Source organism: Agelaius phoeniceus, chromosome 2 (assembly GCF_051311805.1).
Source record: "Agelaius phoeniceus isolate bAgePho1 chromosome 2, bAgePho1.hap1, whole genome shotgun sequence".
Classification (NCBI taxonomy): domain Eukaryota; kingdom Metazoa; phylum Chordata; class Aves; order Passeriformes; family Icteridae; genus Agelaius; species Agelaius phoeniceus.
The window spans coordinates 20280451-20294376 of record NC_135266.1 but is presented as its reverse complement, the minus strand read 5'-3'; the positions used below and the strand labels follow the sequence as shown (position 1 = coordinate 20294376).

Below are 13926 nucleotides of genomic sequence, written 5' to 3'. Positions count from 1 at the left end.
TGCTGGAGTCATGATCATGTTGCAGCAACGATTGCGTGAGGCTTGTGCCCTGATTAAAGAGGGAGGTCAGACTAGATGATCATAGTGGTCTCTTCTAGTCTTTAAATCTATCAGTCTATGAAAACCAAATGTGAACCCATGCCCTTTGCCAAATTAACAGTCTCATGCAAAGCATTGCTTGTCTAAAATAAGAAGGTAGCACAAACAGATAATCCTAAGCTACTATGAGTTGGAAATGCTGTCAAAATAAATTAATGTAAGCTTCTAAAGAAGAGAAATGCTGAGTCGTGTGCTCCTGCCTTACGTCATGGCAGACAAAATAAAAGCATTCCCAAAATCATCTTCTCAGAGACATTTTCCATAAAAAACTCTATTTTAAAAGCTAAAAAATAAAACAGAAAGCTATCAGGTACAATGATATTTTCAATTTTCTTTGAAGTAAAGCAACTCCACCATGACCAAAGCCTCAGCAAGCACTGACTGCAGTTTGCATTTCCTTTGATCCTAGTGTAGAACTGACCAGAGTAAAGCACATTCTGAGGCTATCTCCTGGTTCAAAGAAAACAACTTTGCATAGTGGAACTTAAGTTTAGTAATTACATAGGTTTCTTGAGAACCACTGCCCCCCTCCCATCATCTCTTTACAAACAGTCAATATGAAACAGTTTATACATTACCAGGCTGGGTTAGTAAAGTGTGTAGCTTAAAGCCACACAGTTACACTGCTGTAGATGAGCAATAAAACATCACAAAGCACAAGTGTGATCACAATTCTAACTTAAGCCAGCAGGGAAAGGAAGGTGGTGTTGACATGGCAGATCAATCTTTAGTACTTGCAGGCTGGTTAGAGATCATAAATGTACTCCCTGTCACTAACACAGTCCAAGCAAACACATCTTCACTGAAATGTTTTCCTCCAAATTCAAAGGCATTGTGCTGCATGTGCTCCAGTTCTATTTTCACCTCGTCATAGTGACATACCCCATGAACTAGTCCTGTTGCCTCCAGGACTTGTGTCTAACCTATTAAAACAGTTGCCAATCAAATCCAGAATAACTGCCAGAATATCAAGTGTGGTTTTGAGCCAGGTTTGGTGTATATGTGAGCTTAATGCTTCATTTGGTGTTCTTTATTTAAATGGACATGCCAGGTGCACATGGAAAAACTTAAGCTAATTTTTATTCTATGTACTTGTTCTGAAACAGATGACTACTCTTCTGTAGCATTCATGTGATCAACTCTGTATTTCTCCAGCCAGGGAATAGTAACACTTTAATAGGAATGATTGACCTCAAGTCTCAAATGTGCAGAGCCTAACAACTGCACTCCACATTCCTATGTGTAAAGAAATAACAGCTATGATGTTGATGGACTCCTGGGAACTGGGATTTTTACCTCAAGTGATTATAGTATATCACAAGGAAAGACTCATGAGATACTGCACTGTTAATTAATTGTCCAGGACTATGTTTATTAAAAGTGCAATGAAAATATCTGCATGGGAAGCCATTATGACTCCAATAATGTTAACTAAGTTGAGTATTGAATATTTCCATATTTCATAGGAATGTCACAATTTTTCATTAATGTCAATTTAACATGGGACATTGTGGAAATTGAAGGAAATCCAAGCCCTTCAAATTCTTGACCACATAAAATCTTTATTAACTGAGAAAGCAATATTCTAGGGAGAACCTCCAATTACACTCTTGTGTCTCTGCAAAGCCATGCCCTCAAATATACCAGGGGTTCCTGTCATTTGTAAGTGCAGTTCTGGCCTTTTATTTAACTACACCAATCTGTCTTGTGAGTTGCTTTTCAGTCTTCCTCCACTGCTTCTTCTCTTTTGGAGAAAGAGAAATTTCATACCTGGGGCCTCGGAGGAAAAAGAACAGGACAAGAGCTATATACATAGCACCCTATAGCAAAAGTTTCCCATTGATGTGTACTATAAGTTTGGAAAAGAAACCATACATACACTTAAAAACTATTTGCCCATAGCAGAGACAATGTTTACCCAGAACACAGGTCAATGAAACTTTCACTGCATACTTATTTTCATAGTTATTTTTTTATTGTAACAGAAGGACATATAAAAATGAAGTGAAAATAGCATTTTCTCTTAAAGGCTTTCAAACTTGTTAAAGGAATTTTGTTCCAGTTTAGATAGTAACAAAACTGACTATAGGATAAACTGGGATTTTTTTTTCAATTAAGCTATTAGAAGATATACAAATGTTAACTTGGTTGGGATCTGAGGGGGTGTTTCAGTTCTTTTTTTAATGAGTCATTAGTCATTAATCAAAGAAGGACCAGAATAATAATCAGGAATCAAGGATCAAGAAGGAATAGATTTAGCATCTTACCACATTAAAAACTAAAACACAGTTTGGATTGATATGTGAGTTAACAAGATTTGCAAAAGTGTAAAAATATTTTTGAGGCCACAATATATTTGACCTTTTTTTCCTGCCTCAGTGCAGGAGTCAAACTGGAAGCTGAAGTGTTAAAAGAGCAAAACAAATACCAGACACCTGAATTTAATGCATGTCATTAAAGACTTATTGTGTCGAGCTAGAGGGCTTATAAACTCATTCTTTTCCCCATGGGCTAATCCAGTGCAATGAAGGGGGTTAAGGACAACTTGAACTATTGCACAGCTGTCCTGCAGCACCCTAGCTAAATGTACTTCCAGCCTCCCAGGACATGGAATGTATTTAAGACCAGGAGTTCAACACAAGCTCCTGCCCACAAGATGCGTAATGTAATCCTGCTTAAGAAAGATCTGAGAAGTATTCATTCCAAAACCTGAAATTCTAAGTTTTCCACCTAACCAATGACAGGCATCTATACAAAAACAAAACAAAAATATTATCTAAAGAACCAAAATTTATGCAGTGTTATTAAAGTCTGGGTTTCTACAGATGTCTGCCTAAACATTTCTGAAAGTTATATTTATTTAAGAGGTTTTATTGTGGAAAAAAATCTGGGTTTAATCAGTCAATACATATGACTGCATTTTGCGGTTAAAAAATTCCATCTTATCTAAGCAGGTATGTGTAGAAACAATTCAGTATTATGCAAAGCTGGCAGGTTAGAAAGGGCAGCTGGATAGGTAAGAAATGGAGCAGGTCAATGTGGTGATTTGGTCTGCACTAGCTAACAGTGGTGGAGTTGTCACAAGCCTAATTCAGTTCCTTCTGCTGGCCTGTAATGAAGCTGACACTTGAGGCAGCTGCAGCCTTCTGCATTTGTTTCTCAGTATAGCAAACAGCACACTGAAGGATATTTATTGATTGCCCTCCTGAGGATATTAATTGTCCATCCTCCTGAGGATATTAATTGTCCAATGAAGCTGTGGGTCCATCTCCTGGCACACCCAGGATTCACACTGGCCTTGTGGGCTTGTAGCAGCTGGGCTAACACAGAACACCAGCAGCTCCTATTCAAGAAATGTGAGGGGCTGTCTGGGCAGCTCCACTGCAGGGGGCAAACAGGTGCATCAGTGAAAACCACACACTCCCAGCTGTGTCTCCAGCAGCAGTAGGAGCCATACAGGCACCATTGGTGAACCCAAGGGAAGCCAGAGAACTGAGCCTCTTTGGGAAAATGCTGATCCCACTCTCCAATGTCATGGTGCATGAGGCAAGTGTCATCAAACCAGCTAAGCAGAAACCCCAATTCTGGCACAGGGTGAAGTATACTAATCAAAGCACCTCTTACAATTGTGTTTTATAGGGGTTTATTTCTTGTGTTTATGAACCCTCTGAAATTTTGCCAAGAAGTACACCATGAGCTAGTTACGACCCTCTGGAGCACTCTGCCTTTTCCTCACTGAAGTCATTGAAAGCTTTGCCTTTTGCTTGCTGTGAATATACCATATACCATACCTTGCAGACAACATACCATGAAAAAGTTGGCATCTGTTCAGTGGTGCTTGTTCTGTCACATGCTCAGTACCTTGCTGCCCATGTTTAGAGCTTGCTCTAGACAGAAGTATAAATCTCTCTGTTTTCTTCTCCTCATCTGCTCTATTGCCTATTCAGCAAACTAAAACCATCTACTAGATTGAGTAAATGCCCTGGAGGAAGTTTGGTGTGGGGAACTTGAGTTTCCCACAGTTTTCAAGTTTAGATATAAGTTCAACTTCTTTGAAAACATTCAGCTAAAATACTTCCCAACCTGATAATATAATTTATCAGTATTTTTCTATAAAAAGCTTTTGACCAAGCACCAGGTCTCACATTTAAGGGTTACTAAAATAATTAACTTGATGCCTTCGACTGGCTACCTAGAACACAGGCCAAACAGAGTTAGAGAATAAAAGAATAAAGTAGGTATTTATTGAACACCTTCAATAGATACACCTTGGGCAATGCAAAAGCCTCTCAGAGGCTACACCCAATATGGACAATGGTCATGAGTTTTTCAGGATTTTTTTTCTTTTTTTTTTTTAACAGCGGCTTTGCTGTATCCTTGTAAAGAGACAAAATATTATGAAGAATAAAAAGGATCGAACAATATATTTAAAGGTTTTTTTATTATTTAAATGATGGAAAATACCTAGAAAGAACAAAAGCAAGCAGATCAGATTCCTTGATAGTACCAGTTTGTATTATCCATGCACCTGGAGCATTTATAATGTGTAAAATATTGGTTTCACAATAAATATTGTAAAACTGCCTCCTTTACTATTATTTTAGATGTAGTTCCCTGTAAGGAATATGATGTGCATTGGGTTGTCTGCAGTACATACACATTTAGGAAAAAATATGCTGTCTAAAAGGGAAATGCCACATTTACAAGGGACAATATTGTTTGTTCAGAATTTGCCATTACTTTATTCTCTAACTCTGACTAGCCTCTATTCTAGGCAGCCAGTCCAAGGCATCAATCTCTGAATCAGATTTCAGGTACAGAGATGTTATTATATTTAAATCTTTGATTTTATAATTTGTTATGTATAAAATCAGATGGCAACATTAAATACTCTTAGTAGAATTACATACTTAGGGACTTACTAAAAGAATATGATGGTGGTGAGCTGAATAGGGAGTATAAATTGAAAGGTGCAGATCATGACTTGGAAACAGATTTTGTTTCATATTTCTGTCCTAGTCAGGTGACATTTCTGTTCTGACCTGCCTAGTCTTTATTGCCAATACTTCCTCAGAGATCAACTTAAGATTTCAAATTCACTAACCACCACTACCACCACCAAAAAAACCAACCCACCCCAAACGTAAAAAAGACAAAAATTAAACCAAACACCAACAAACTCCTCAAGAGTTTTAGCTGAAAACCTAAAGTTCTGAGTATATTTTAAGTACTGATGGACTAGAAAAATAACCACAAAAAATCCAGTAGTTACTTTTTCCCTTGCATTTTGCAACTGATAAATGAAAGAAAAACAAACCAAGAAGACACTCAGCAGGCAGAAGTATCATCCTCTCTCATTTAGTGTACAATGCTAAAGGCTTTTCCTTCCCTTACCTCATCAATGTATCCAGCTCCATTCCCAGACATCCTGATCTCCCTCACTACTCCTACTTCCAAAACACGCTCATGATTTTGCTCCATTTTTTCTGGTCATGCTGCGACCTGTCCAGCTGCTGCTACAACATGCCCCTCACCTTCTGCTAGACTTTTTGAACCTGAGTTGAACTCAGTTTCTGGCTCTTGATTTGCTGGCAGAGTATGGTGCCAAGAGTTTCTGGGAGGAAGGTCTGAAAGTAATGTGGATGCTCAAGAAAGTCCTCAGGGGATGAGGGATGCATGCTACAGACAGCAGAACAGCTGAAGAAATAACTCCTTCCCATGCTACGATACTGTTATTCACTCCCTTATGGAGTGCACTTCCACAAAGAAATTAAATAATCAATTCAGTGATAAACCAACTATAATCTGAGAGGCCAGTAATGCAGGGACACATTATTTTTCAGCAGTCCTCAATAATGTACATGGAATGATTAAAAAACTGAACCAGCCATAAGCAAACATTCCATGTGGAAGCCACAGCTGACTTGCCTGTTCACTTAGCTCTGCAGACGATCACAGACATGTTTCACTTTACTAATGTGAATTTATCAATTTGTATCAACTAATGAGTTGTTCATGCCAGTATGAGCAATTGCATGAGGATACTTCAAAGTAGTGAGTTTTGGCTCAAGTATGTTTGTAAGTACTCTTGTGTTTTTTTACTGTGCTCCTGTAATCACTTGCAGCATGCCTGACCATAAAATGTAACTCAAGCCAGTTCTACTCCATCAATAATTGAGATCCCATGACTATATACCGAACTTTTTTTGTCTATTTTTTATTTCTGATTACACACAGTTTGAAAAATAAAACAGAAATAAATTTTCTGTGAGTTAAGAATTAGTGATTGTGTTAGAATGTTTGTGACATCACCACAGAACTCTGGTTCCACAAGACATTTAAAAATACATTAAAAATAAATCTTATGCTGTTGTTTGCAAGGTGATAGATCATATCATATAAAATCAAAGGATGTTTTTAGGGAAAAGAGTGCAAGTAGAAGCCTAGATATGTGCACCTGTAGGATTTCAAACTCACAAACACAGATCTGTTTCAATTTCTAAAACATTATTTTGTACTCTTCTGAGTTAGAACTTTACTTTCTTGACATTTCAGATTTTCACCTGAAAGGCAAAACACAAAGGAAAGGCCTGTGTGCTCTCTAAGAGAACTGGAACAATCAATAACAGCTCTGCTTCTAACAGGAAAAGACTTTGAACATTTTCCTAATGAAAGAAGGATGAGATTCTCTATTTATGGCCTTAATATTAAGCACAGAAATTTGCACCAGCAAATTTAGTAAATCTGTCTTTAGAAAAGAGAGCATTTAATCCTCAGAAAACAAAAGCAATTTATATGTGCATATATATACTATATTTCAATAAATGCTCAATTAAGAACAAAATACTTATGAATAATAGAGAATAAAACACCTGAATCCACAGTCCATTTTTTATAAGAACAGCAAATGACAGGTATAGCCCCACCTTTCTTTAACATATTAAAAAATTCAGCTGAATTATCATAATTTTAAGGGGCCACCTTCCTGGTACCTCTTCTTCCTCCAAAATGCCAAATGCAAAAACGATGGTCCTCTAGAGGTGTGATCAATGTAGCAAATGCCAGATTCTGCACCTAGGACAGAGTAACCCAGGCTGTGTGTACAGACTGGGGGATGAGAAGCTGGAGAGCAACGCCATGAAAATGGACCTGGGGGTCCTGGTCAATGACAAGTTGACCATGAGTCAGCAGTGCCCTGGCAGCCAGGAGAGCCAACCCTGTCCTGGGGGCATCAGGCACAGCATGGCCAGCTGGGCAAGGGAGGGGATTGTCCTGCTCTGCTCTGCACTGGGGCAGCCTCACCTCGAGTGCTGGGGGCAGTTTTGGGTGCCACAATATCAAAAAGACATCAAGCTATTGGAGACTGTCCAAAGGAGGACCATGAGGATGGTGAAGAACCTTGAGGGGGAGCTGTATGAGGAGCAGCTGAGGACACTTGGCCTGTTGAGCCTGGAGAAGAGGAGGCTGAGGGGCAAGCTCACTGTGGTCATGGACATCCTCATAAGGGGAAGCAGAGGGGCAGGTACCAATCTCAATGATTTACAATCTCTTCACTCTCATAACCAGTGACAGCACCCAGGGAAGCAGCATGAAGCTGGGTCAGGAGAGGTTTAGTTTGGATATCAGTAAAAGGTTTTTCACTCAGAGGGTGGTTGGGCCATGGAACAGGCTCCCCAAGGAAGTGATCACAGCACCAGGTTTGACAGAGATCAACAACTGTTTGAACCATGCTCTCTGGCACATACATGGTGGGATTGTTGGGGCATCCTGTGCAGGGCCAGAGTTGAACTCAATGACCATTTTGGGTCCCTTCCAACTCAGCATGTGCTATGATTTTATGACCTTTGAATGATTTACAAAGAATCTTAGAATGTTTCATCTTATCCACTCTAGCATACCTAAACTAAGGATGCAAAACTGAGCTAGTCTTACATGGCCTGCTGATCATCTTTACATCAGGTGGGATAACAGTAGTAAAACATACAAACAGCTTGCCTGAACCCTCCCATATAGCTTTGCTTATTTTTTTGTAAACATTGTAACCATAATATGACAGGCATTCAGATAATGAAAAATAAATGACTTTCCATTTTGCTGAAAAGACTAGCAATTTAGAGAGAAGTGCAAATCCAATTATTCCTACAGAAAGAGGGAGATCTTAACATTTCATTTGATACATTTACATAATGTGACCAATTTATAACGACGACTTCCAGACAAATGATTCATTTGATTTATGACAGCCTTTGAAGTTTTGCCTACTATCAAGGCTCCCAAACTTTTTCTGCTGAAAACGTGAGTCAATGCTGATTATGTAAGTATGCTTTTCATGGCACTTTGGGAAGATATTAAAACTGTAAAGCACATGGAAGTCTCAACTTGAGGCCTTCAATTAATTCAGTTTGATTTTGATCTCAAACAAAGTTTTCTTTGGAGAAAAGATATGAACTTCATTTACCCAGTACTTTATTTCTGTATTTTCTACATCGATTTTTTCTGAGAGATTTGTGAGAAATACCTTCTCTTTAGCCATATAAAACATACACAAAAAAGCATACATCTGTATAGAGCATATATCTATGCTTTGTAAAGTGAAAAGAATGAGTAATGCAATGTGCAAGGGGTGTAGAGAGAGAACAGGTTATTCTCTGGTGTTTCTAAAGCACATGGTCATCAATAGCATTTTGAGGTCACACAATACTGATGGAGTGCTGAGCCTGATTTCACGTACAACAACTTTTTAAGTTCCTCATTTTTTCATTGACTGAAGTAAGATCTCTTCTCCCTGGATAAGTGAAGGCTCAAAGGGCCTCATAAGAATATCCCTATACTTCAAGGGTACCTATAAACAGACCATTTCTTCACAAGCAGCCACACAGGGAAGATAAGAAACAACAGGTATAAGTTGCACTCAATGTAAAAAAGACATGTTTTACAGTGGGAACAATCATTTACTAAGATAGCCTCTCTAGGGACAAGGGAGAGTCCTCATTGCTGGAGGTTTTCAAGATGCAATTGGACAGATAGTCTGCATAGCCATCTAGGCTCCCTCTTACATGAAAGTTTGATCATCTTGGGAGGTCCCTTCCAAAGTGTGGTGATCTACAATTGATGATTTATTAACCACTCTTATTAGTTAAGGAGCTGTATCTGTAACTGATTCATTCTTTTAGGTATGGCCCTGTGTGCATGGGCATGTGTGTACATAGGGATTTGTTTTAGCAAACCCTCCAGTGAAATCAACCTACTGGTTAGCTTGCCCTCTCATTCTAGCTTGTTGAGCTTCATGGCTGTATTTTGAGCTGATTTGCCCAGTCTGAAACTATTTCAATTATGCAACTATTCCCTGATTTTGAACACTACAGTGCCATTAACAAAGTGAGTTACATACAGGAGAGGAGAACTGACATCTCTCTAATTCCTACTGGCCTGGTCCACACTTTTCTGTATCTCCAGATGCTTGGAAAACAAAGCCTGGCAAGACTTGCAAACCTCAGAATGCCAGGCTTTCCCAGAGTGAGGGCTTTTGACTCCTTAGTTCTGCACATGAACTGGTTCACCCCATACATAAACATGCAAGTCTGTGAGATGGCCAAGAAATAATTGTGCAAATAGCTGAGGAGGGGCCAGGAGAGCCATGCCCTATATTGCCTTTGTAACTACGTCAAGAGAGGCTCTACTCTCTAAATTGCTTTTACACTCTGATAGGAAAAACAAATTGGTTTTGGTAAGCCTTTCACTTTGTTGCAACTGTTCATGCACGAGATGGGACATACATTTTGGAAATTACATATTCTAGATAATATTATTGAATATTGAAATGACAGTTCCACTGACTTCCATTTTTTGCAGTTGTTTTTGCCAGAGCGGTTCCTATTGAATATATAAAACTAGCTTTTACCCATGATTTTTGTAATTAATAAGGAACTTATTTTACTTTACAACTCAGTATCTCTGTTTTCTTTTTCATTTCATAACAATGTATTTGTTCATGAAGTTAACAGTGATGCAAATCTTCCATAGTCTTTGTTTCCATAGTAACCACCTTATTTCAAGAGAAAGAACCAAATCACGTTACATGTGCCAAGTACATGAAATGCAAAAATGCTTTAAATTACTCATATAACTAATTAAAAAAAAAAAAACTGATAAGACAAAATTTCTTAATAGAGATAGAGGCGTAATAATGCCTACTTTGTTCTTTCCCTATATGAATTTCAATTACTTTTACAAGAGAAAAATATCCTGATCCTTATTTTATAGATTAGTCAATTTCCCTAAGATAAATGCCTTTAATCAAATATGCACTAAAGGCTATGCTAGTTTTCCTACTGAGTCAATGGGCTTTGAATGAGAGTCATCAGAAGCCAGTAAAGTCAAGCAGGCCCCTCCCACTATGGACACTAAATGCTGGTAAAGTTTTTGTTCAGGGAAGTAGTCTGTGTGCTCAAGATAATGATTATTACTTGTATGTTAGAGTGGTGTCAGCTATTTTCAAACAATCTAGACGTGGTTACTGAAGACAGCAAAAGCAAAGATTCTTAGGTTTGACATAACAGGTAGTTTGCCCTTGCCACAGTCTATTGACATGTGATCAAAATGAAAACTTACTGGATGAACATTCTGAATTCAGACTTTTAAAACTAGCCCCTTAGAAACATGTTACAAAAAAAAAAAAAAAAAAAAACAAAAAAACAAAATGCAAAAAAACCCCCCAAAAAACCAAACAAAAACCAAAAACCCTGCCTTGCTTCTGAATGTAATTTTGAAACTGAATGTAATTTTGAAACTGTCTAAAAAAAGAAAAAATTTCAATAGTTCTTGATGGGTTTGTCCAGACCTTTAAGGTTGTCCATTCTCATTATTAAATATGTGCTGTGGTATGTCTCCACTGTAAGACACTAGCTGCTGGGTGCTTTTCAAAGTAAACAGAAGTCTGCTTTGTTTCATCTTGCAGAGTCCCTAAAGGTAACCTCAGAAATGTCTTAGGTACAAATGAATTTTGTACATCTAAAATGCTTTTGAGGCTCAGGGTCAAACAACTAGCATGAAAATCAAATGTGAATGAAAGAAAGAAAAGGGAAATGAAAGAAAAGGGAATCACAATAAAAGCGGTGGATTTCACAACTTGGTGAATTTCTTTAAGCAAACTCTGTATTTGGAAAAACAGCTGTTAACCCTGACAGCTGCAGAAAAGACCCCATGGATCCTGTGGACAAGGAGCTGACCACGTGCTCTCACAGCAAAGGTAGCTGCTGATGCCTTGAAGGTGTTTAAATGACGAAGAGGTTGCACAAAGGAGCTGTGAGTTTCTATCCTTGAAGACAGTGAGAATAGTCACTAGGCAACCTGCCCTCATTGTGAAAGGGGCTGCTGACTAGATAACTTCCAGAGGTCTCTTTCAAACGAAATTATTCTCTAATTCTGTAATTAAGACACTTATTTTTATAAATCATAAATATTACTGAAATTCTGAAAATCTATAGATAAATTAGTTGAGCCATAAATAATTCTTATATAAAGAACTTAATGAAATATATTTTTAGAAGCTAAGTTTATCATATATGATTTATAGCACAAGTGACAATGTTTTGTACATTTGACTGCAGTATTCAAAATATGTTCTAAACCATGAGTGAACAATATGGATACCTAGCTTTTCTATTACCCTCATTTAATCTATTCTTTGACTTTTTATTTCCTGCATGATATCAAGTTCCAGTGAATAAAATTATTTCTGGGTAGTATACAGTTACAGAAACATCACACCTTTTCTGCTTTGCCTGGAATCTTTGACAAAGAACAAGACTGTAATTTATTAAGGGAAATTTTCAGTTTTCAGTGCACTTGTGAAAGATAAACAAAACAGAACAGGAATTTCAAGGCCTCTTCAGCCTTACCTATTTCATGTACTCTACTAAATAGAAAAATCTGATTTATTTTCTGTCATTCAGCATTGATTGAGAAGTCTAACCAGGGGTGGAAGAACTGCCACACTTTTTTCAGGACTCAGTCTGCCAGCACTTGCATCAGACAGTTGTGGTTCAGTGCTCCTGGGCTGAGCTAATGGGGATGAAAATTTCAAAGACCTTTAAATTAAAAACCCATTAATGGAGAGGACAGATTCAGACTTGCTTTTAACTGCTTTTAACATTTACTTGCTTGATATGAAAGCTGTAGGGCAAAAGGAAATAAGGCCTTAAAAATGTGTATGGATTGCTTTATGTAAAAATACAAAAGAAATTAACATAATTTAGTCCTATACAGTGTTAGAAAACTGTAAAGACAGAACCACCTACATATATTACAATGCTTATGTAAAACTTATGCCTACTTCTCAGTTTTCCTTGAATAGCCTGGCTGCCCTGGTTTTCTCTCCCCCATTTAATTGTGCTTTTTTTTTTTCCTTTTTTTTTCACAGACAAAAATGGTACTTAGCTGAAGTGAAATCCTTAAATCTTTCGAGGGTATACAGTATGGGTCTCCTAATTAGGACATCCGGTGGAAACACTATTTTAAAAAAGACTGGAGAAAGGGGAAAGAAATACTACATCATGCTTTGTACTGAAATAATGTCCCAATTAAATAAAAATACAAGCTAAAAATTACATGCTCTTCATTTTTCCCTAGAGGTTTAGCAAAAGGCTAAATGCATTTTCAGTTTAGTCCCCCAGTTTTAAAAAAATGGTGTGCTATTATGCATCAGAGCTGTAATTAGTCATTTTGATAATAACAATGGAGTTTATAATTTCACACCAGGCTGATCATCACTTGAAACCATTTATTTCAGCTCAGTACATCCCCTGTTAATTGGAATGTTTTGCTAGTGGTGTGTTCCCATTAAGATACATTCTTGTCGTTAAGGCCATTAGGTTTGACCTCTTCCCTTGAATCCAGCCCAGGAAACGGCCATCTGGAACCCATGCATATGGATAGCAGGACTCAGATACACTAACAGCCATCGGCCTGTTCCCCTGTGAGTTATAGGTGAAATAAAAGAATTAGTATGCAAAATGTTGTAATCTCTCTTGCATGAGGTCAGATTCTGCAATTACTGTGGTCATACCTGGCCCTAGAATGCACAGAATTTATAGTGTCTGCCTGCAGCAAGTTTTGTATTAAAAAGTAGTTTTGCTATATACAAAGGGCTAAACCCAGGCATTAGTTGAATGTTAATAATCAGATAATTTTGAGAGATATAGCTCAGTTCATAACTTATCCTCAACTATTTAGAACATATTTCAAACTTTTTAAAGCTATTACTCATATCAGCAGGGATTGCAGTTTCATCTATCATTATGTGTATTTGACGTTTCCCATTATTAGCTCTTTATTTCACATACTGCAATGTCAAACTTCAGTTATATCAGATTAAAGTTTCCAGTTGCAGTATTTCCTTGGCCTGATTTTATTTAATTTTCATTTTTATAGAAATGTCAGATAAAACCACCAGCTAATTTTACAAAAAAAGTTACAGAAAATATGTTGCCATCAGTGATAAAAAGTTGTGCTCTGCTGCTTCAGTGCTTTGAAATCTGGACTTTGGCAGGAGAAGTTTTTGTGCCAGGTGTATGCCTTTTTGCCTTTAACAGCCAGCCCTTCCAAATTCAAATAAGATCTGAAAAAAACTGTACATCACAATTTTGCAACTAAAAATTCTGAGGACTGCCAACACCAGCTGAGCTCCAGACTCCCAGCTGACCAGATGGGATGTGTACTATCATGGTACAGGTCAGGGCTACACAAACTCGCCTACAATATCCTTGTAATGACTTCTCCCACCTGACGACCTAAGGCAGAGTTACATTCCAGATCTAAAAGCAGAAT

General features: G+C 37.7%; 1 protein-coding gene across 5 annotated transcripts in view; it reads right to left on the bottom strand.

Annotated features, from left to right (window-relative positions):
* MID1 (midline 1) overlaps positions 1 to 13926 on the bottom strand; it is a 334691-nt gene that overhangs the window by 55265 nt on the left and 265500 nt on the right. The window lies entirely within an intron of this gene.